At 36.7% G+C, this 23,842-nt stretch overlaps 2 long non-coding RNA genes across 3 annotated transcripts in view; one reads left to right on the plus strand and one right to left on the minus strand.

Annotated features, from left to right (window-relative positions):
* LOC140001821 (uncharacterized) overlaps positions 1–12,871 on the plus strand; it is a 35,200-nt gene extending 22,329 nt beyond the window's left edge. Inside the window, exons 1-3 of one of the 2 annotated variants that reach the window (XR_011807372.1) lie at positions 8,033–8,416; positions 10,884–11,026; positions 11,869–12,871. This is a non-coding gene — a long non-coding RNA (uncharacterized lncRNA). Of the gene's footprint in view, positions 1–8,032; positions 8,417–10,883; positions 11,027–11,868 lie in introns of those variants that run through there. The other variant, XR_011807371.1, reaches the window with a different exon arrangement.
* A 3,753-nt stretch (positions 12,872–16,624) lies between these two features.
* Positions 16,625–23,842, minus strand: part of LOC119715990 (uncharacterized) — a 42,591-nt gene continuing 35,373 nt past the window's right edge. The window contains exons 2-3 of the long non-coding RNA XR_011807180.1: positions 21,963–22,099; positions 16,625–19,053 (exon numbers count right to left, since the gene is read on the minus strand). This is a non-coding gene — a long non-coding RNA (uncharacterized lncRNA). The remainder of the gene's footprint in view (positions 19,054–21,962; positions 22,100–23,842) is intronic.

Below are 23,842 nucleotides of genomic sequence, written 5' to 3' on the forward strand. Positions count from 1 at the left end.
ACTCACTACATCTAGGAAAAACACGCAAGCTTAGACCTGTTTGAGGTCAGACTAGTAATTTTCACATTCTGAATTCCTTCAACAATTGTGGAGGATTTGTCTGTTTTGTTTCAAACCTTGTGAAAAAAACAGTGAATTTGGAGTGCCCTGCCTAATGGTTGTACACGATAGAAGCAGTATTTGATTGTGCTAGGAAAACATCTCAGCTAAATGTGCTAGTTCAAAATTGCTGCAGAAAGGTGCTTAGCTGCATGTGAAATATACAGAAACAGTTCTAGCCCAAAGGCAACAGGATGAAATGTTCTAGCAAGTTATCAGTTTGTAGTTTCTCAGTATATCTGTGGTAATACCAGCAAAATCAAAGGAACAGACTAGAAGCCCTTTTCAGTTCCACGTTCCTAAGTATACTGAAATGTTTACTCTGTAATTTATGCCATGTTTGGTCTTTTAGGAGAGCTGAATACATCAGACACTGGTCAAGAAAACTTATCCATGCCTACACTGCCCCAAGGCATGAGAGGCAGAAAGCAGCACAAAGGCTGCTGAAACCATTTTGCCTGTCTGTAAAATGTTGGTCGTTAATAACTGTATTGTAGGCAGCCTCACAAGCACTGCTCTCTGCCTTTTGAAGTGCCACATATTAATAGTCAGTCTATTGAAAGGCAAACACCCTTCTCCACATAAAGTGTGCTCAGTATTTCAATGAACTGAATATATTTTAATTTTTCAAAGATCGTTTCTTTCAGATTTTTGATAGTGCTTGTGATTTATTCATGACAATAGCATAACATATAAAAGACCATTTTAATGAAGGTTAGTTAGATTATCTTGGATTATAGCACTCTGGTATGTAGAGTTTCTGCTGCTTTTTAAAATAAAGCAGGGGGGTGAAGATGGAATCAGGCTTTTTTATTTGTTTTGTTGTTTGTTGTTGTTGTTGTTGTTTGAAGGGCTAACACTGATTTGGCAGTCTTATGCAAAAATTGCTACATCTTATCATATTGTTTTCTTGTATCTAAGACACCAGCTAGCTGATTCACCACTGAAAAGGGTGAAGCACACCTTTTGGCTGACATTGCCTCTGATATTATAATACGGGAACAAAAGAAGAGCAAGCCCCATCTATAATGATTTGATTACACTTTCAGAATGTGCAGATTCCTCAAAGCTTCATAAAGAAAAGAAGCTGATTTCAATTATTCCTCTGTTAAAAAGAGAGAGAGAGAGAAGCTTTCTGCAGTACTGGTAAAGTTCATGTTTTAATCAGGTTGCACAAAAAAAATAAATAAAATAAGCCCACATTATGTTTAACTACATTTCTCTCTTCATTCTTTTAAGGAAAAAATAAAAGACTGACTTTTTTTTTTTTAATTGAAAATCTTTAAACAAAATCTGCTGTGGTTCTTTAATTTAAGGCACAGACATCCATAACAATTATTTTTGTAATCCTATTAGCTTAGAGACAAATTTATCCCAGATTGGTTTTGTTTTAAAATTAACTTGACACTTGTACAGATCACAAACCTAATCTCATTCAGAGCTTTTTCTATCTCTTTACATGATCAAGCTTATGCTACAATATAAATCTGATGAAATTCTTCACTTTTACTGAAGCATGATGTAATCAAATTCCAGCTTCCTTTGCTTTATTTTAATGATTGGTTTTGAGCAGACACATCTACTGAAATCTCCAGTGAAATTGCTTATTTATGGAAATTCATGTAAAGATTAATTTTTACTCCTTAAGTCAACAAGCTTGCTAACTTGTTAATTTTGCTTTATTATTCTTTTATTTGGAAGTTGGTATTCTATCCTGAAACAGACAAAAGGCATATTCACTCAGTTCATGTATTTTGGCAGACTTTGTAAAGACTTGGGGCTATTTTCTGAGGAAACTCTTTATATCCAAGAGTCATATATTGACCTTGTCTATCATCCAGATGCCCACCCAGCCTTCCCTCACTCCCACTTCCTCCCCTCACTCCCCTTCCTCAAAAGCACGAGGGCTGAAAATAACACGGAAAACCTTATGGGCCAAGATAAAGACAGCTTAATAAGAAAAACAAAAGCTGCATGAGGAAGCAATGCAGGAAAAGATGCAATGGGCACAAACTGGAAAACAAGAGCTTGAACATCCAAAACCACTTCTTTAGTGTGTGGGTGACAGAGCACTAGCACAGGGTGCCCAGAGAGGTTGTGGAGTCTCCCTTCCTGGAGGTCTCCAGAAGCTTAAAAAGTCCTGGGTAACCTGCATGATGGCCCTGCTGGAAGAGGAGGGTCACACCAAATGACTTCCAGAAGTCTTCCAGTTTCAACCATTCCATGAATCCATGAAGGCAAGCAAAAACAAGAACTTCATTGACTACTTCCCTGGAACTCAGGGCCTCAGCATGTGAAGTGGTTGCTTTGGAAGGTAAATGCCATAACCAAGAATGCACCCACTTCATCCTTTCCCTCAGCTTTTATTGCTGAGCAGGACATCACACAATAAGACAATCCCTTTGGTCACTGGGGTCAGCTCTCCTGGCTGCGTCTCCCCCCAAGGCCTACTGGCCTTTGGCACAGGGCCTGGAAATACAGCCTTGACACTGTGTGAGCAGTGCTCAGCAATAGCCAAAACACTGCTGTGCCATCAGCCTTTTTAGCCACAAATGCAAAGCACAACGCTATATGGGTTGCTATGAGGAAAGTTAACTCTATTCCTGCCAGGCCCAGTACACCAAGGAACTGTAATTATTTATGTATTCAGATATCTGACCTTTGTGTGCCGTCTTCTATCCTCCTTAGTTCAACTGAATTGTAAAGTGAGGCTGTGGATCTCAAAAAGCTTTAGGGGATAAATTTGCACAGTAACATAGTAAGCTCAGCCTAATTAGATACATTAATGATCAGGCTTTTGGTACAAAGCAATAGTGATTGTTTTGCTAATTTTTGTCACGCAAATAAAATGCCAAAGATCTTGGAAACAATTCAGAGGAGGACTTATTAAGGATAAAATGGAAAACATTAAAGTGGTTTTGGGAGGGGGAGGGAATTAAAAAGAAAAGAAGTTATTGTAGGCTTCCTGGCAGTCTTATTAATTTTGTTTTCTGCATTGTAAATTTAATTAACATAATCCCATTTGAAGTGCAACATTTTACATGGAAGAAAAATATCCTAACGATTGATCTTAAAAAAAGGGAGGAGGGAAGGAATTAAGTTAAATTGTATTACAAAAGCTTAAGCAACATATGCTCACTGACTTTTCACTGAATAAAGTAATAAGATTAATATTTAATTAAAGAACATCAAGAAAAAATTAGCTTCTTTGCATTTTGTGGCTGTGTCTACATTCAATGAAATTGATCACTTATTTATTTTTTTCTCATTGAAAGGCCTGGGTAAAATCAAGCCTCTGTTACAATTATCTAAAAATGGCTGATTGTCAACAAGACACTGCACTGGTTGGGGCATTCTTCCAGTCCCACTGTTGTTCAAAGTCATGGGACATATCCACCAAATGATGTTTTGTGTCACACCTTGTTGCATGTAATGCATGCCAAGAGATTTTTGTTTCATTTTCTTCCCCATTGCAGCGCACAAATTGCTTAGAATGATTCTGTTAATTTTCTGGATAAAGAGAGAGTGTATGGAGGTTTGTGTATATATGAGTATTTACTTTTAACTTTTGTTCTGAGGTAGTTATATTTTGAAGGATAGAAATGTGTGTGCTTAATATATCTTGATCTGTCATTAACTGAGTGGAAGTAAGGAAAGTAAAACTTCATAGAATAAAATCTCAGCCTTTACAGTTATGAACATTCAAACATTGTGCTCCTAGAAACATGACATTTGATTTTAAAGTTCTCCATTTTTTTTAATGAAACTGTTGAAAGTCTCCTATATCTGCTAAATTCATATTTGTGTGTGTGTTAGGCACCTTCTTAAGCTGTTCTCTAAACCATGATAATCAGAAAATTATTTAATAAGAGCTTAGATTTGTATCAGTTTTTGCAGAACTATAGCCCAAGAACTGAAGCAAGAAAATACTCTTAAACTCAAAATAAAATTAAAAGAAATTATTTTGATAAAATAATCCCTTACAATATTTACTGTAGAAAAATTCTGCAGTTGCACAGAATGGCTTTGAATTAAGGGCATCAAATTTCATCCAGATGCTGTCAAGTTCTCTTTGAAAAATACCATAATCAATCATCCATAATGTTCCCGTTAATCTTAGAATCAGAAGAGACAGAAATGGAACCACTTTAATCAGATGCTTACTACTGAGTAGTTCATGATAATATATTCTCTAGTATCATAGCTAGAGTAAATGCAATTTTAAAAATACTGCAGTAAAATGAATAATAAAGTACAGGAAATCAGAAAGTTGGGCAAAGTTCTGTAACAAATACTTACCCATCAAATATCTAATGAAATTTAATATTTTTGTGATATTTTGGTGTTATCCTCAGAATGACATGCAAGAAGAATGGTTTAATCAAACTAGTAATAACATGAACATCAGTTTAGAGATCTTTTCAGAAATATACTTGGAATATAAAATATTATCTTTGAACTATGAAACCGGGGGTATCCCTTCCTGGAAAAAAATAATCCAAAAGAGTTCAACAGATAAAATTTATAGTAGCCCTTCCCTTTCCAAATATATTTTTTTAATTCCCACTGCTGCACATCTATATTATTTGTATCCTTAGTATTTTTAACTTATACACTGCTTACATATACATTGAAATAATGCAATGGTAATTTGGGAATAAAATATTTGTACTTCTATCAACAACAGGAAAGGGAAGGGAAAGAGGAAGGGAAATGCATGCAAAATCTTCAGCACTGCAGTAGTACCCAGACCTGACTTGTACAGGTCAGCATAAAAGAGTATGACATGAATGGATCAGATTTGCCCAATGGAACCGAGGAAAGCACAACACTAATGCTCAAAGTATTAATGGTTAAATAGCTACAATTCCTAAAAGAGCACTTCTGAAGGAAGAGAAAGTTAAAAGTTGTCTCTATTCATTAGTATTGAAAAACATACATAATTTCCTTAGAGATACCTTAAGGGAAATATATTTTCTCTAGTCCTTCCACATTTCATGCACACAGAAACCTGTCACCAGTTTTCACCTTCTAGTTTTTTTAATTCACTTTTGCATATAAAGTAATGTATTAACAGCTTCACAGAGTAGCATTTGAACAACAGCATACCATTGGTAAAGCTTCACATTCAGTCCATATATTCAGCAGACAGTGTTATGAAGCTAGTAGGAAGGGCACATACTGCACTGAAGAAGCAATTTTGGTCCAAGTTAATTAATTCATCACAATAAATCACTGCAACAGAGCATATCTTGTTAGCTTCAGTCATACTAATACTAATCAGTGGTTCATTAGCTTTAAAAATATCAACCTGGTTGAGCCATCATTGCTCTGCACAGTAGACTAATGAGTCACATTAGACAGAATGCTACATGGCACATATCAAAATTGCTTTTGTCCATTATCCAAGTTACAGCACAAAAACTTACAATAAAATAAGTGGTAAGAACACTCACTTATACAGCGATTTAAAAAAAAAAAAAAAAAAAAAAAAAAAACACTGGAACTGACCCAAATTTTTGGTGCCTTATTTTGCTGCTAAGAGCTACTGAGCCCCAGTCCTCCATACCTTGTACATGCAGTGTTGTGATTCGTGCTAAACAAGGGAGTTCAGGTTATCTCAGAAAAAAAGAGTCAGGACCCATCCATCTTTGGTTTGCCAATTATTTGCTCACTCCCAAGGTGTGAGTTTTACTGTAAAATTTAGACAAAGAGAATAAACCACAAATGCAATAATAATTTGTTATTATAATGCAAAAATTAAAAAGTCTATGTCATATCAAAGAACACGTCTGAAGCATAAATACATTCAACAACTTCAATAAATGTGTGTCCTGCAATTCCTGCAATTACTACGGTCACATTAAGGTGAACTTTAGCTAGTTCAAGATGCTTTTTGTGCTCCAAAAGGACTGCAATTTTACAATGAAACAATGTTTAGTTAGATTCATTTCTCCAGAGGTTTCCAGGTATCTAAACAAATTAAATTAGAAGAGTACAAGCAGAGCAAAGGGGCTCAGCATTCATAAAATGTGCTCTTTATACCTTTAAAAGGTACTCATTACATTCAGCCAAATGCATTAGATGTAGTTTTTTGAAAGACACAATTATGCTTAGTCTATAAGTGCGGGCCTAAAAGAGACTTTGCTAGTTTCTCAGCACAGAGCATCAAGTTGATTTAAATAGAGAAAACATGTAAAAGAAGTATACGGTTCTAAATTCAGGGGAATTTAATGAGAGAAAGAGGTAGCTGAACATCTAGCTGTGTTCACAGCTTGCAGACTAGTCAATTCTCAAATTAAGGAGGAGGTTTGCTGGGCATCCACCTCATGTTTCTTCACATGGCACCTGAAATGAAATGCAGCTGGGAGCATGGCATTTGTAACAGAGGAAAAGGCGAGCAATCAGCAGAAAGAAAATCTCCACCAGTAACCTAGTACTTTGCATGTATGTGTGACTGGGTGTCTCCCAGTCAGACATCGCTGTGTACATTCCAGTCCACCAATACCTGCAATGTATGAATTTCCCATGTTAAGTTTCTGTTAACTTTAAGGTCTGTATTTTCTATCGGTATAATTTTTATTGCTATCATTAGCAGCTACTAATGAATGTGTAGCATTCGAACAATTCTATGTGAGCTATTGCGTGTTTAAAAACATGCAGTGATTTAAGTACATGTCATTGCAGTGTGGATCTTAGTGTCTTACCAATGATTCTGATCTTAGAGAAGCATTGCAATTATGGGATATATTCTGACAACCTAAACTACTCTTCAAATTGAATGTAAAGCCACCATCCTCAAAATAGATGTATCTAACCTCTCCTAGGATACATGCCAGCAGATGCATGCCAGTGGACTGTCACTGAATGTTTCTAATTATTAGATTATTATCAGATTATTTTGTAATTGAACAGTTGTGGTGGTATGCAGAAGAGCTTCCAAAAAAAAAAAAAAAAAGTCGTGGAAATTGATAGGTTAGTTACCTCCTATTTGATTTTATTTAGAATTTTCTATTTTTGTTTTCTTTGATTAGCTCAGTTCAGTGGAGTATTCCTTTGATCTCAAACATTCAGAACTGAACTGAGCATAAAATCCATCTGTGTTAACCTCCTCCAAGGCCAGAATGCAGGTTGAGCAGTGAGTGCCACAGACCTTCAACTCAGTGCTTCATGCAAAGGTCAGTCTTTTCCCTTGCTTTGTAATTCTCTATTTTTCTCTTTCATTATCAGGGTACCAGGACTGGTCATTTTTCTCCTAAAGTGTAATTTGTATCTACCTGGAGTTAGATGAAAATACTTACGTGACATGCATCTACTTCAAAAGATTTGTCAATCTGTAATCACAGCTTTGGATCTCACATGACTTTCAGAGATGCTGCCCATACTGCTGTTAAAGGCTGTCTGTTCAGTAGTTTGGAAAGTATCCTTCATCAGTGTCTAACACTAACATTTTATACAGTATGAACCCAGCCATTGCAGGAAATGTGAAAGAGGTGAGAGCAGTAATCATGCAAAAGGTCCCATACAGCTGGAAGTGTATGAATCACAGTGAAGGTGTGGCATCTACAACCCTAAGTACAGCACACCTTAAGTGCATGTTGACACCTTTCCTTTGGGTGACTGGAGTATCTTAGTGTCTTATATCTTCTTGTCTTTATTCTTTGAAATGTTGCCCTTTACCTTAGTGGCTTTGCTATATTTATCAACCACAGAAAAGATGATGAACAAAATAGAAGGAGAAATGAAAATAAATCCTATCCTGACAGCTCTGTGACATTGTTTCTATCTGAATTTATTTTTAAAAATGCCGCATCTTAGCTTGAGTATATATATATATATATACTGTTAGAGTAGAATAGAGTAAAAAAATAGAATAGTTCAGTTGGAAGGGACGTTCAAGGATCATCAAGTCCAAATGCCTGACCATTTCAGGGCAAACCAAAAGTTAAAGCATATTATTAAGGGCATTATTTAGGTGCCTCATGAGCACTGACAGGCATGAGTCATCTGCCACATCTCTAGAAAACCTGTTCTAGTGCTTCACCACCCTCATGGTAAAGAAATTACTTTGTTGGTTACTGGAGAGGCCAGGAGGTCCAACCAGCTCCTGGAGGTTGGTTGAGAGTCCATTTGTGTGCGTGTGCACACATGCAGCAGGTAGTGAGGGGCAGGTAATCCCCGCTGGGCAAGCTGAGTGTCCAGCTGCTGGAAGGATCCTATCCTAGCACAAGTGTGTACATTCTTTTCCACCAAGGGACCTCCATCCTGCTCAGCCAGAGAGAAGAGAAGGATCAGGCCACTGGCACTGTTTGCTCATGTGAGTGCTGTGTTTTCTGTCTGCCATCTGTGTGTACATCCATATATGTACTCCATGTGTGTGTGCCATTAGGGAACACATGCTCAGACTTGCTGCCGACCAGACCTACATACTGCAGCAACTGCAGCAACCTCACTTCTATTGGGCTTTGGGATTTGCCAGCTACTAAAAATTTTACATAAATCTGACATATGGGGTGAGAAAGAGCGAAGGTGTCAGTCAGAAGGAAAATTTCAGGCTCTTTTCTTTTCTGTAACAATGTCTTAGGTGTATGCAATGAATCAGACATCCTCCACCTCAAAGAATAAGAGTATCACCTCTATGAAATCTCCAGGTACTAATGAGCAGATATGACTCATGCAATTGCTTGCCAAAGAATAGGGTATGTCTCTAGCAAGCCTGATGACAGAATTTGGATCTGTATGTAATAAGACAATAGCACCAAAGACTCACAGCAACCCAGACCTTGGCCTCTGCACCACTATTAAAATGTTCAAACTCATAAAAGAAAGATCTATATTCTCTACTTAATGCCCCATGGAGAGTAAATAAGGTAGAGCTACAGCAGAAACAGCCTCTACTGTTGCCGTACACTTATGTATTTGACATTTTTTTCTGTCTGCTCACATGTAAAGAATCATGCTCAGTGTTTTGCTGTTTTGTTGTTTGTTTGGTTGTTGTTGTTGTTGTTGTTTTGGCTGGTTGGTTTTGTTTTTCTTTCATATAAGACAGTTTTTGTTTCCTGCCTACATAAACACTCTCAGTCTGCAGGAATCTGTCAGGTTGAAAGAAGGGGATTCAGGGATTTCTGTGTTCAAGTAGATGAAGATTGCTGTAAAAAATATTCCTGTTTCATTGGTCATATGAGACCAAAAATTTAGTGATGCATGATTCTGGCACGAATTATGCTGTATGGTGCAAAATGTTTTAAGAGGTGTAAGTTCTGACCACATTCACATCCCTTTCTATGTTATGCTTAGCAAGGAAAAAGAAAGAAAGAAAAACAACCTGTGTAAACATAATGTCAACTACTTGTCACTTTATTGCAAGACTGATACTCCCTGAGCCCATTATACCCTCCACATTGTTTACACAGTGTTCCTGGAGATTTTGAACAAATTATCCTCATCATATTAGAATTTCTGTAATGCTGGTGCATGCTCAGTAAATTATAAGAGAAATCAAAAGTAAATGTAAACCTAAATGTATAAAAGATGAGTAAATCAAAGATAACCACTGGAAAAAAAAATGCACTAGTGAGTAGACTTTTAAGTATATGCAATGCATAGCATTAATTAAGCTTTTTGGAGGAAAAATAATATTTCAGCATCAGATAAAAACAAAATTAATGCTGTAGCAGAAAGAACAGAGCCATCTGCCTGCTTACTGATGTAAAATGGGGTCTTAGACAGTTAAATGGAAGATGGGTTTAAAATTTTTACTGGAACTCTAGCACATTGAAATGGATTGTTTCTCTGACTTCCAGTACGATTTAGTAATACTTCTTAGTGCTTTGTTAGAAAGACTGAAAATAATGCTTAGGAAGCTATGTATATGGAGGTCTCTATTCTTCTTTAGAGACAGAACTTGTATTTGGGGTCCAAACTCCAACTAAATAATTATTCCTTCAGATAGGAGATACCATGATGGATCATGCATTACATGTAGAAGAAATAATTAGCATTTTAAGATAAAACAGTGCTGTTTCTTTAATCATGAATGTTTACAGTTAACCTTCTCTCAAAAAGTAGCTATAAGAGCTAAGTACTTTTTAAGATCCCTAAGGATTATTCTGTTTAAGGACTCCCTGGTAGTAAAGACATAATTCAGAGCAGGGTTAGATGTGCAAAATTCTGCCACTTCACCTAATTCTAGGCTTCTGCTACAGCAGATATCTATATGTGAGATAGTGGTCTAAACTCCCTTCATAGTCAGAGGAGAGTAAAGAGTACTTCCAGAAGGTGATTCATCTGTCCTGTTTTAGATGTCAACCTTGGGAGGAGATGAATCACACTTTGGAAGTGCCTGTTTCTGTCCTCTGACTGTAAAGGGAGTTTAGATAATTAGCTCAGATGTGGATGTCTAAAGTGTAAATTCACAAAGCGTGGTGAGTTTAATCCCACCCCTATTTAGACATTGAGTAGTGTTTTCCTGCCTGTATTGTCCCATTGAAATCAATGTAAGTAGCAAAACAAAATACCAACGTGCAGACCCTTTACTTCTGCAGAATTTACAGGAGCTGTATAACCTTTGATTAAATATACCAAAGCTCCAGAAAGAAGAAAAAAAAAAAAAGCGAAAAAGCTATGTACAGTTGAAACTGCAGGGAACTCATGGTAAGCAAACAAACAGTTCTATTGGAAGTGGAATTAATGAAGCTTAGGTTCCTATGGATTTGTGTCTCGTGGTTAATTTATTTTATAAGTGAATTTTAATAAGGCTGCTGTTGAAATTCACTTCTCATTAGGTATCAGAGATTCTGCAGAAACAAGAACAGTTATGACTACCTCAACCGCAGGAAAAGCTTCAGTGAGAAGACATGCATTATTGACATTGGAGCAACTGTGCAGGAAGGAGCTGTTGTCTGAAAAATTGATTCTCTGGTGTCTAGTAAGAGCAAAAGGCTTTTTTTTTTTTTTTTTTTTCCTGTGATTTAGCTTTGCTCAGGTTTTGATGGGGGTCTCTCCTCCTTACCTGGACACCCAGTAACATGAAATACATGGGGATTTTGAGAACCTTACTGTTCTGTCAAATTTAATCAAAATTTGCCAGCTGGTATTTGTCAGAAGTTATTAGTGGTAAACCAACAAACACACCCAGGGGTTTGCTTAGATATACCTGTGCATTAACATAAGAAATCAAGGGACAACTCAGGAAGCAATTTGTTTAGGTCATTCTTAAGATCCTTTTAGAAAGCTAATTACTGAGGACTTCAGTTTTACATCTTATTTGAAAGAAGGCTCCTCAAGTCATTCTACATCCCCTGATACCATGCTGAGGCCATTAGTTCAGCACTAACAAAGCAAGGTGCCACCTGCTGCTCTTCAGATCTCTCGCATCAAAGTTGTGAAATGACCTGACCCAGGATGTTTAGTATTTAACCACTTGATTTCAGAAAGGTCTAGGAAAAAATATACTGCTTTCTGTAACATTGTATTCTCAAATTAAACAAGCTTTCTCCAGCTCAAGCTTTCTGTTCATGAGCATTCAGATATATATTTTAGATTTGTGTTTTTTGTTTGTTTGTTTCTTTGTTTTTGTTTACTTGTTTGTCTTTTGTGTTTTGTTTTGATTTTTGGTAGGGGTGGTTTTTTTCTTTTAATCATTATCAGCTATTTTCACAGCATCTTATTTCTTTAACTGCAAGGATATAGAAATGGATATATTTTGTTATGGTTTATTCAATGTTTCTGAGAAAACAAACTGAATGTACTTTTCTCTTCTCTTCACAGCTTCTTGTTCTCCTGTTTCTTAATCAGGGAAATGACATGTGGTGGCTGTGATAGTCTAATTACTGGAATAAATTCATGATGAAGCTGTTACTCCATGCTGCAATTCACTGCCTTTGTCAGACACTATGGCAGCCTACATGATAGACTCCAAACCACAGGAAATTTCAGGCATCTGTATGTGTATCTAGGTATTTTCACTGCATGCTTCACTAAGGTAGCAGAGCACTTAGACTGAAGTAGCACTGCAAAGCTTAGTGATTCAGGCAATAAGCAGACAGCTTTCTGCTGATGCATGGAGAGGAAAAAACATTTTAACAAAGATAAAGTCTGAGAGTAGAATATAGGCTGGTATAGTGAACAATTGCTCTTGAAGCTATACGACTAAAATGTTACGAATACTGTTCGGGCATGTAAGTATAAAAGTGGTATATGAGAGTGTGACATTGTGACTCTTCACAGAATCACAGAATGTGTGGGGTTGGAAGGGCCCTCTGAAGATCATCTAGTCCAACCCCCTGCTGAGCAAGATCACCTAGAGCATGTTGCGCAGGATGGCATCCAGGCAGGTCTTGAATATCTCCACAACCTCTCTGGGCAACCTGTGACACAGTAAAGTGCCCCCTCATACTGAGCCAGAACCTCCTGTGCTATTTATTTGTGTGGCTGGACAAGCACCTGCTAATAAACATAGAGTATTGTTTAAAATTAGTTCACCCTACCTTTAAACAATTTTATAGATATGAACTCAACATTTGTTCTTTGATCTAATTAAAAAAAAAAAAAGGAAAAAAAAAGGAAAAAAAAAGGAAAAGGAAGAAAAGTCACTTTACATATAATGCTGTGGAAAGTTGGATGTCTGTCTTTAGTAACATATTCAAGAGCTAAAATCAATTGCAACTCAGCACTTCACTAAATCTTCTTAGCTGTAGTGATCCATGCTTATTCCACATGAATCAAAACATGATGGAAGAAGGAAGGAAGGAAGGAAGGAAGGAAGGAAGGAAGGAAGGAAGGAAGGAAGGCAGGGAGGGAGGGAGGGAGGGAGGGAGGGAGGAAGGAAGGGAGGGAGGGAGGGAAGGAGGAAGGAAATGAGGGAGGGAGGGAGAGGACATGCTGAAGAGAGAAATATCTTCTGTAAGTGCAGCCTACAAGTTACCATTTGCCCCATCTTTTCTTCATGGGGACAATATTATTTTTGCATCAATTTAAAAAGCTACAAGGCATCTTTAATCTTGTTTCTAGATTAATTGTGGAGTGTTGTATTTGTTCTTGAATTTTGTGTTCTACCCTGAGAGTTCATTATTTGCCTTCTTTGACACCAGAACTCTGTGCTTTTAGTTTCCACTGAAATGAGTATCATAGAATTTACTGAAATGCAATTACAAGATTCTCGGTTTTATGGACCAAGACTGGCACCTTCTGGTGAGCCAGAAATTCACTGCATTAAATTCACTGCAGAAATAAATATCTTCAACCATTCTCTCACAGACTGTGCTTTCAACCAGTTATTATTTAGAGATATTCCAATTTGTTACATCCATTTTACACATTGACTTTAAACTTTACAAGTTATAATAAATCATGACATATGTGCATGAGTAGATTTACAAGTAGGCACATGAGCCTGGAAGTTTAACACTTAATTTATTAATTAATGGTCCTCAGTTTCAACAAATGATCACAAATAAATCAATATTTGTTACTAAGACTAGCAAGTTGGATAATGTAGTAGACTGATGAAAGATACTGAAAAGTATTTCAGTTTATGGAACAACAGAAATACAATGTAAGCTTGAAAAATACAGTTACTGAAAAACTACAATTTATTTCAATTTTTTTTACCATTATGCTCTATAACAGTACAGACACATTTACAGAAGCTGGATTGCTGGTTATTTTTACAAGCAGGGGATGACAAAGAAGATATTTTACATGCATTTAGGATTTGTTTATTTGAATTACTGCCATGATTAGAATGCTTCTGTCACAGGTTATCAGCTGCCAGCAGATACTGAGATAAACCTCAGTATTTTGCTGTGCACACCAGAATAACCCATTAAGTATCTATGACAGCACACAGAAACTCTTCTGTGGAGTTATTCAGATAGATTTATTATTATTATTATTTATTATTTAATGTTAAAGTTATAAATACGAGGGAGAGAATAAACATTTCTTGTTTTGTGGTCAGACATTTTAGCTTTTTGTGTTCAGTAGCCATTGAAAATGGGAGCAGAACATAGTCTCCTTGAAAAGTTGCCCTGGTTGTCTACAGAAGCAGCTTTCTAACATTTCAGGCAGAGATTGATTTATGCCCTCTAATCCACCCCTACTGCACTATGCTATAGGCAGAAGATGGCTTGCATTACAAATAGAAAGTGTCTGTAGAATGTTTAAAGGATCCTGAGGTATACCTGATTCATTCCCTGATACTTATTGTGGTATTGATACTACTCCATGATCTAGTATGCTGCAAAAGTTGTATGGGCTTTTTCCATTCATTAATTTGCTCATCAAAATTAAGATTTTTTTTTTTTTTTTTATCATAGATAAATTTCAATTTCTTCCTTCCCCTAAGCAGTAGAATCAGCCACTCATCTTAAAGGTGATTTCAATTAACCCAGTTATAAAAACTTAAGTTATTCTCCAAAAACATTTTATTTTTATCTTACTTTACTGCCAGTTTCATCATTGTTTTTCATCATTGTTTTTAAGACTTCTGAGAATTACTTGTACAATATAAGAGGTTAGCAAGTATACCAGCTTCTTTCACATAACTCAAGGAACAGTCATCTCTTGGCAATTATATTTGATGACTACAGACCCAATTAATCAGTCTAAATGGTTCCATGTCCAGTCTTCCTATCCCTTGCATCACCCAGTCTCATCAGATTTCTGTTGAATTGCATCCCACGCTCATTCCTACTACCTCTCCTTCCTGCTATGCCTGCTTTCCACATCTATTCCTAACCATGTCAGAACAGAGAGATAAAGAAGACAGTATACTAATTTGTAGTTTTTCCATCTCATTCAGACAATACCTGGCAGGAGGCCATTCACATTGAGAATAAGGCAACTTTCTGTCCTTGAAATAACAGCATAAAAGCTGCCAACCAATTGTGTTTGATGGGACATTATCACTGGATAAATTGTTTTCCTACAGCAACACAATTCACTTTTAGGATTTACTGCAGATAAGTATAATGGGAAGGTTGTGACAGTAATAGGGAAGAAGAGTATGATAGTATTAATTTGAAATATTTTTGTTTTGTCAACATAAGAATACTTGATGGAGATCATTCCTTTGGGTATGCAGTGTATTTCAATATTAAGAACTCTAGTAAAATCAAGCCATGCTTCTAGAGGTGATTAGCTAGGAGACACAGTTTTACCTGTCCTCTTCTGCATCATTGTCTTCACTTTTTACTATTGCTCTCAAAAACTTACAAGCAGCTACATTTATACTGTCTAAGAGTACACAAAAATTACCATAGCATGCCATCATGACAGCATTCAGTATTTGTGTTTCCTTTTCAATTATTATGGACCCATCATTATAAACAAGACATCAAGCATTTTATTCTGAAAATAAGAATCACATCTTTTTTATGTCTTATTTATGTACATCTTTTTATGTCTTATTAGGAGAACCTTTAGAGCTTAAAATAAATATCTGCAGAAGGGTTTAATGTTGTTAGGAGGTGAAATAATGATGAGTGATAAGCTTTGTTTGTTACCTAGACACTGCTCAAGAGCCTAGTGCCATAATTGCCTGCAGCAAGAAAAAACACGTTTGTCTCTATCTCTTCAAGCAACAGTGAAAAATAGTCACAGACAAGTCGCTAAGTATTTTTCATAACCATTTAACATCTGCTTTCATACATGACAAAGGTTTTAACATTCATTAGAAGGGGTAAGTAGGGTGTCACAGGATCACGCAGAATCACAGAATGGTTGAATCTGGAAGGGACCTCTGGAGACATCTGTCCCTGCTCAAGTCAGGACACCCAGAGCCAATTGCCCAGGACCACATGCAGATGATGTTCTGAAGAGGAATGTCTGTTTTGACTGTTTCAGCCAGTTAACAGACATGCCCTAACATTCTGGCTACAATGTAGTTCATCAATTATTTTTGAAAATACTAAAAGATATAGAAGTTGCTCCAGATGTTTCCCCCTTAATTCTTCAGCCTCACGGGACATGTCAATGCCCACTCTCCATGCAACTGTTCTAGATATCTCAGTGACAGAAAGAAAGAGAAGGAAGGAAGGAAGGAAGGAAGGAAGGAAGGAAGGAAGAAGGAAGGAAGGAAGGAAGGAAGGAAGGAAGGAAGGAAGGAAGGAAGGAAGGAAGGAAGGCAGGGAGGGAGGGAGGGAGGGAGGGAGGGAGGAAGGAAGGAAGGAAGGAAGGAAGGAAGGAAGGAAGGAAGGAAGGAAGGAAGGAAGGAAGGAAGGGAGGGAGGGAGGGAGGAAAGGAAAGGAAAGAGAAAGAAAGAGAAAGGAAAGGAAAGGAAAGGAAAGGAAAGGAAAGGAAAGGAAAGGAAAGGAAAGGAAAGGAAAGGAAAGGAAGGAAAGGAAAGGAAAGGAAAGGAAAGGAAGGAAAGGAAAGGAAAGGAAAGGAAAGGAAAGGAAAGGAAAGGAAAGGAAAGGAAAGGAAAGGAAAGGAAAGGAAAGGAAAGGAAAGGAAAGGAAAGGAAAGGAAAGGAAAGGAAAGGAAAGAGGAAAGGAAAGGAAAGGAAGGAAAAAAAGAAGAAGAAAAAAAAAAGAGTGATGAGGAGCAAAATGGAGCAGAAGAGACTTTCTGTTGTGAATTTTAATGCTATATAAGCATTAGCAGCCCTGAAGACTACAGCTCTCTGTCTGCAAAACAAATATAGTACAGGCAGGAGTAGCATATGTTTTTTACATGTTTCCTTAGAGACTAAACATACTGGAGAGTGCTGTCATTAAGTGAGGCAACAAGTGCTAGTGAATAGGACATGGGACTGCAAGACCTGACACTGATCCTCACTTGATATAAATTACTGTATTTGTTTTATACCTCTGCTGTCTCTGTGGGACCAGAACAATTTACCATTGTTGAAAACTGATCCAAGAGACCTAAGTTTGTTCCTGACAATACTTTTGAACTGCTGTATGTGAATTTGGATATTTCAGCTTTCAATCTAAAATAAGGACACTGCTTTGTAAAATATGAAAATATATAAAAGGAACTGTGTGAGAAAGACATCATCATTGCTATTTGAAGTAAAACCATTCGAGTCCTAACAAAGGATATCTGCCATTTTTGTTACCATGGAAAACTTAGAGCTACAAAGTGAGCTCATATGTGTTCTCCTCACCTGAGCCTAATGGATGCTCAGTGAAAGCTGGGGGAACTGGCCATGCCCTGACACTCCTTTCTCCATTCATATTGCTTTCTTTTCCTGTCCAGGCCTCAAGTGTATCATAAAGTTTTGGCATGTATTTTGCAGGATGTTAATGGGGAGTCTGGAGCAGAGGCTTTGTGCATTTTCATAAAATAAAGTCTGTTTTTATTTTATTTTTTTCAATTGTGGGAATTGGACTAGATTTGGACTAGAGTAGAATAGATGGCTCAGCTAGTTCTTCTCCAAAGTCATGCTTTTATTTTTCAAAATACATATTTATGACTCATATGCATTGCACATGACAGCACTGTGACTGTTGTGGAAATCATGTGAAAAACAAAACAAAACAAAACACAAAAACATTTAAATGGTTGTGGTAAAGATTTTCATAAACCCTGAGTTATTTTTCATATATTCTATTTCCCAAAAAACATGTAAGGAATGTCTGCCTCAGTGGACAGGCAAGGGTAGATGTGTACATGACGATGTGTAGAAAGAGAAGTAATAAATAACTACTAAAATCTTAATACAACCGCCTTAGTTCAAAGAACAGATTCTGTGAGTAGACTCTGATCAGCTTGTTTTAGGCAGGCAATTTTGCAGACTGACACAGAACAGTCACTTATGTATGCCAGTGTAATTTAGAATACAAACATGAATTATGTAACTCTTAACCCATTCAATCTATATTTTTACAAGTCTTCTCTCTGTTGTAAATACACCAGTATTTTGTCCACTTTTATTTAAATTTTCCTAGCAACAGAACATCTATTGCTTCTTTTGTGAAATCATTCCCATGGATAATAAATCTCCCCTTTGATTATTCAGTCAATTTTTTTCTTTTCATAATTTGATCCCTATGCTCCTTTTTACAACTCTTTTTATTATGCTATAAAACTTTGCTGTGCTCCTGGTTGACTTCATACTTTAGTGATAGACTAGTAGTGTATGCCCTGTTAGCTACTTTTCAGCCATGTTATAGGACTTTGACTTTCTTGTAAACTAGCCCCTCAGTTATTATTTTTACCCGTCACTAAACATTCTTGTGTCCATCTGTATATTATGTTAACTAGGTGCCTAGAAATGTGTTATATAAAAATAAACATTTTTAATACGTTCTGTTAATATTTCTATTCCTGTAAAAGCTGCTCTTTCTTGGACTGATAACTAATTTGATGGTTTGTATTTCTTCAGGACCTTTCCTGACATTACCATTCCTAGGTATCTCCTCCCTATATCCTGGATTCTGTTTTCTCCCAGAGCTTATAACTTGATCCTGTTTCTAATGCTTCCATACGTTCCTTCCCTTAGCATTTTCTGCTGTTATTGATGACTACATTGCTAAGCACTGTAATAAAATCTCTACACCTACACTTTTTCTTTTTTTTTTTTTTTAATCTCTATTTGCTGCCTTTGTTTCATTAATGAAATATCTTCTACCACTCCTTCAGTGGTCCCTGTGTTCTCTATTTGGAAAATTCTGTAGTGTGATTTTATAGTATGTATCCCATAGAAGTCCACCTATATAAGTTAAATTGATTTTTTCTATGATAGCAAGCTCTACTATTATTGCACTACTTTTCTTTAATACGATTTCTTTTTAATTCTATATTTTAAAAAGCCAAGCACAATTTTTATCCAGATGTTTTCTTTAAAATGCATGTTATTTATTGAAGGCAAACATGTTACTTTCCAGGAGCTATAAAGTGTGAGCCTTCTGTTGGGAGAGAGGTAACACTTCTTGGGATGCCAGCAGGCAAACACATGTGCTATATCCAGATTCTTTTGGTACAAAGGATTCCTTCCTCGGAACATGTCTGATAAGAAAAAGAAAAAAGAGGTCAAGGAGGAAGCAGACATCACATCTTCACTGTGTACCAGTCTATAACACTGTACAATGTCAAGGATCCAAAGACTTCATAACCTGAATACAAGGAGATCCATTATGTCCCCATGGGGATTTCCAGAGGGAATTACACCCTCCCAATGCCTCTGAGAACTCCACCGGGAAATATGGAAATATTTCAGTTTGACCTCCAAGGAAAAGGTCTGTTATTCTCAAATGTGTCATCAGTAGCTGTCATTCAGGTAAGATCCTCCTTGTATCCAAAACGAAAATCTGAATCTATTTGGAAATCTGAATTTCTAACTTTCTTTTCATTCTCAATACATATATATACACATTTATATACATACATATATATATATATATATATATATATATATAATAGGTATCAGCCTCCATTTCTTTATTTTTAAACATGTAATAGCCTTGGTTTTGCAACTTTTTCTTTTTTCTTTCTTTTTTTTTTTTTTTTAATAGAATATGCAGTATGGACATGAGACATTTATTTCAAAGTCTTATGATTCACTGGTTATTTACAAGAAGTTTCTGAATTCATAATGTCACTCTGAAAGTATTTGAAATATGAGTCTTTACTGTTAGCAAGGCAAGAAATATATACTGTATCTGGATATGAAGTTGTTAATTTGTCAGGACTTTAATACTCTTTACCTCATATGTAAATGAACATATTAGGCACAAGGACCAAGATGTATGCCAGTAGCCAGGGGTATTTATTTTAATTCATTCAATCATCCTTCATCTAGAAATTTGGCTGATTTATATAACATGGGATGATTTTCAAAAATTCTTGATTATAAAGACATTCTTGATTATAAGGAAAGTTGTTAAGGGTTCTCTGGGAGTTGTGATTCTGAATAAAACACAATGATATGCAGGTTATTTAAAAGCATTACTTGTAAATATTGAAGCTTTCATGTCAAAAGCTGAAGCTAAAAATACATTCATACTTAAACTTTGCTTTTGGCGGGAGCTGAAGTGCAGGAAGTCTGTCATTACTTAGTCATTCACCCTTAGGAGCAATCAAAGAACAAGGTAAGCTAAAATGACTAACAGGAACAATGGCACAATTGAAAGCCAAGTAAATATAACAAGAGCATTGACTGTTAATAATTATTGTTTGTTTGTTTGTTTGTTTCTGTAATTGATATGCTATGGAATAATAAAAGCATAATCCATAGTTGTCTATTGCAGAAGGAAGAGCTGAAAGACAAAAATTGAATTGCATAGCAATACCTGTATGTCAGATCATCTTCTAGCTTACATAGTTGGTCTGAATTTATGGGTAGAGTTGGGCATTTTTACACAACTTAGATTTTCAAGACTGTTTTGATTTAAAGAGGTTATGAAAACAATGCCCACAGCATCTGGAATCTGGAACAGTTGAGCTAAAACAAGGACAGTGAGCACTGTGAATCACTAAGTGCCAACATGTGATCTCATAATTAATATTGTCTATATGAGGCCACCTGCCTATTGTCAGCTGCAGAACCCATCCCTCATTCAGTGCCTCCGAAAGTGAGCACATCCTCTGCTGGATGAGTCATCGTGACTTCATGGAAGTGAGTGAAGCCATGGCAGTCAATACCAGATACGTATTACTCCAATCAAAATACTCCCCTTCTTACTGCAATGGGATTTGGATCAATACCAGAGTTAATAAGTGAGCACATTATACTTGGAGCCAAAATTAGAAAGAAATCTTATAATTAAAGCCATGTATTTGATCATAAGTGCATTAGAATTCATTGTCAATAATGGTAATAGACCTAACGAGCACACGTCTTACTTCACATTAATAGAGATGCAGGTTACTTGCTGCTATTTGTAAGTAGTTGCTGATTGATTTCCAGGTCAAAAATGGAAAGGAAGGTGGAGGGGTGGGGTGTTACTTACTCCAGAGATTTCAGAATCAAATTAAACTGAAATTTAGGTTAACTCTAACATTTATTTATTTATTTATTTACTTACTTATTTTAAAGAAAGAATGGCCCAAGTACTTAAGAAAACCTAGCAACTGATTTACCAGTGCAATCACTCTGCTTTTTTGCTATGGTAGTGCTCTACTTCCCAGTCCTTTAGTAGGAAGTAGAAATGTAGCCTACAGCTATCTGCAACAGAGTCAGTCACTTCAATTTAACTTTAAAAAAATCTGGCTGGCAGACAGGGAGCTGGTCTCCACAATGGTGATTTTACAACAAAGCACGTGTGTCAGGTAAAATTATATCTGGCAACTAGATTTCTACCACATTATTCATCCAGCCAGACAAATAGAAATATTTCTACAGTCCATTCATTAGAGGCTATTCATTTGCAATTCACAGTAATTTTTCATCTGTTTCGTGTAGTTTACAGCATTCTGCTACACACTGTGATAGAAACCTACTCCTGTGCTTTTAATTTCAAATTTCCCATTAAGAAACATTTGCTCTTATTATCTCTTTGTTAAAGGGAGTCTGTTAAGGTTATTGTAGATATTATTCCAAACTACAAGAATGCCATCTGATAGAACTGAACCCCTTGATCACTTGTCTCATTCCCTTAAAAATCTGTGCCTGGGTGGTCAAGCTGTGCCTCATAAGCTCAGTCATAAACAGGTCCACAGCAACTTCTATCAAATGAGATAGCAGCTTGCTTTGCAGAGCACTGAAAGATCTCACTGGAGACAACAGAATGTACAAAATTAATGAAAGCAAATGCATTTAGCAGATAATATGTACATTCTCAACCCACAGTGAGATTCATCTTATCAAATTTAGCAATCTAAGATTGTACACTGAAATCTAAGATGGTGGTCTAGAGTCCCTTTACAGTCACTAAAGAGAAACAAAAGTCTCACTAAAAAGAAATAGGTATGCCTACCTCGAATCATCCTAGAAGATTGCTGGAAATGCCATTTAATTCCCCATGCTAGGTGTTTTCTTATGGTTGGAGTAGTTAATTAACTTCTTATGGGAAGTTAATTGGTGTCCTTGGTGAGCAGACATCTGCAGCAGCACCTGAAAATAAGTTATTCAGGAAGAAGTTAGAGGAAAAAAAAAAATGTGAGGGGTTTATGAAGTGTTAGGGGAGGAAAAGTTAAGATATAGGAAACACTGGGAACAGGAACATGTAATTACTGTGCTGGGGTAGAAATCTAAAGCCAAAAAAAAAAAAAAAAGAGATCTATAAAGAACTGGATTGTGTTTGTTCTGCTGCTCAGGGAACAGCAAACATCAAAATGGCCTCAACATAGATTTCCCCTGAACCTTCGAACAGTTCCTTTGAATAATAGGCCCTTTATAGATTTCATAGAATCAAATTCTTTCAGTAGTACAATATAATACACCAACCTTTCAATATTTGGCATGGCACTGACTTTCATGAAACCGAGCTGTCTAAAGCCCTGCAGCAACGCTGAATCAATGGCAAAGACTCTTAGTGAAGAAAGCAGACACAGCTGCCCCTATTGACACTCTCAGCTTTTGCCACCACCATTTCAGGTCTCTTTGTCCTCATAACATGCACTGGGTCACATGCTGCTGGGTCACCTCTGCTGGGTTAATCATCTCCTTTTACCTTTCTCCTATTTGTATACACCTTCAAAAGACTGTGCCAGAGGAACTGAAGACCTATGACCTGGTCAACAACTGGAAAAAATAATAAAAAAAAAAAAATCACAGTTTTCCCAACAAGAAGTTTTCCAAGCAGCAATAAAGAAGAAACAGCAAAAAGATCTGGCATAACCTGGCTACATAAACACTAGCAAGCAAATCTCATGCAAACAAAACAAACAAAAAAAGCTGTATACAACTGGGGAACAGGAACTTGGGCCACAACCATAGTTAGCACAGCTGTTCCTATATGTATCATGCTACAGAACTCTGGTGCTGGAGGTGGAGCTCCTCATGCTGATGCTAGGCTTGAGGGATTTTATTGTGCAGGCAGGTTCAGGACATATAGTCACAGGGCATCCTGTCATGGCCATGGCTCTCTACTATAGACTTTGAGGATTCCCTGTGTTTTAGCAATCTACTCCAAAGTGGTATTCATGATATAGTTGATGAGAGTCCTCTCAGAAGAAAAAAATATAATCTGCCTTTTTATATAGCAGGTATTCTGGACAGTTCTTATCCCATGCGAATTAGAGTATTCTACAGAATAGTACAAAGTACATGTAACTGCTGTGTCATCGCAAACATTAATCCCTTTGCCAGGACCACACATGAACACAAAGACAAGAAAAGACAAGTGTGAGCGCTGGACCTGAGCACCTGCATACATACACACTGTTGTTAACTACTTTTATTTATACACTATTCTGCTTGGGCCATAAAGCACCAAGCAAATGAGCAAATGAGTTAAGCCTATGAGTTTGAGCAAGGTATGTACTAGGGAAGCATGTGTCACTGAGTTGCAAGTGGCTGTGGGATAGCTTTTCTGCCATGGTGTGTATCTATTTTTCAAGACAGACACAGCATAAGTGACCTGACACTTGATCAGTTTAAACATGAGCTTGTGGCACCACTTGACCTGACAACTACAGAACACCCTTTAGGATAATTATCAAAGACAATTATCACAGAAGCAGTCTCAGAACACCACAGGAGCATTCCTGTTCCCATCAGTAGTACATCACTTTTTATATTTTTTGCATGAAAAGTTCTCTCCCTTGTTTAATTCACTGCTACCTCCCAGTCTTTCCAGACATCCCTGTCACAATTTTTTCAAATTAGCTCTATTTCTGTCTGCCATATTTCCTT

Source organism: Anas platyrhynchos, chromosome 2 (assembly GCF_047663525.1).
Source record: "Anas platyrhynchos isolate ZD024472 breed Pekin duck chromosome 2, IASCAAS_PekinDuck_T2T, whole genome shotgun sequence".
Classification (NCBI taxonomy): domain Eukaryota; kingdom Metazoa; phylum Chordata; class Aves; order Anseriformes; family Anatidae; genus Anas; species Anas platyrhynchos.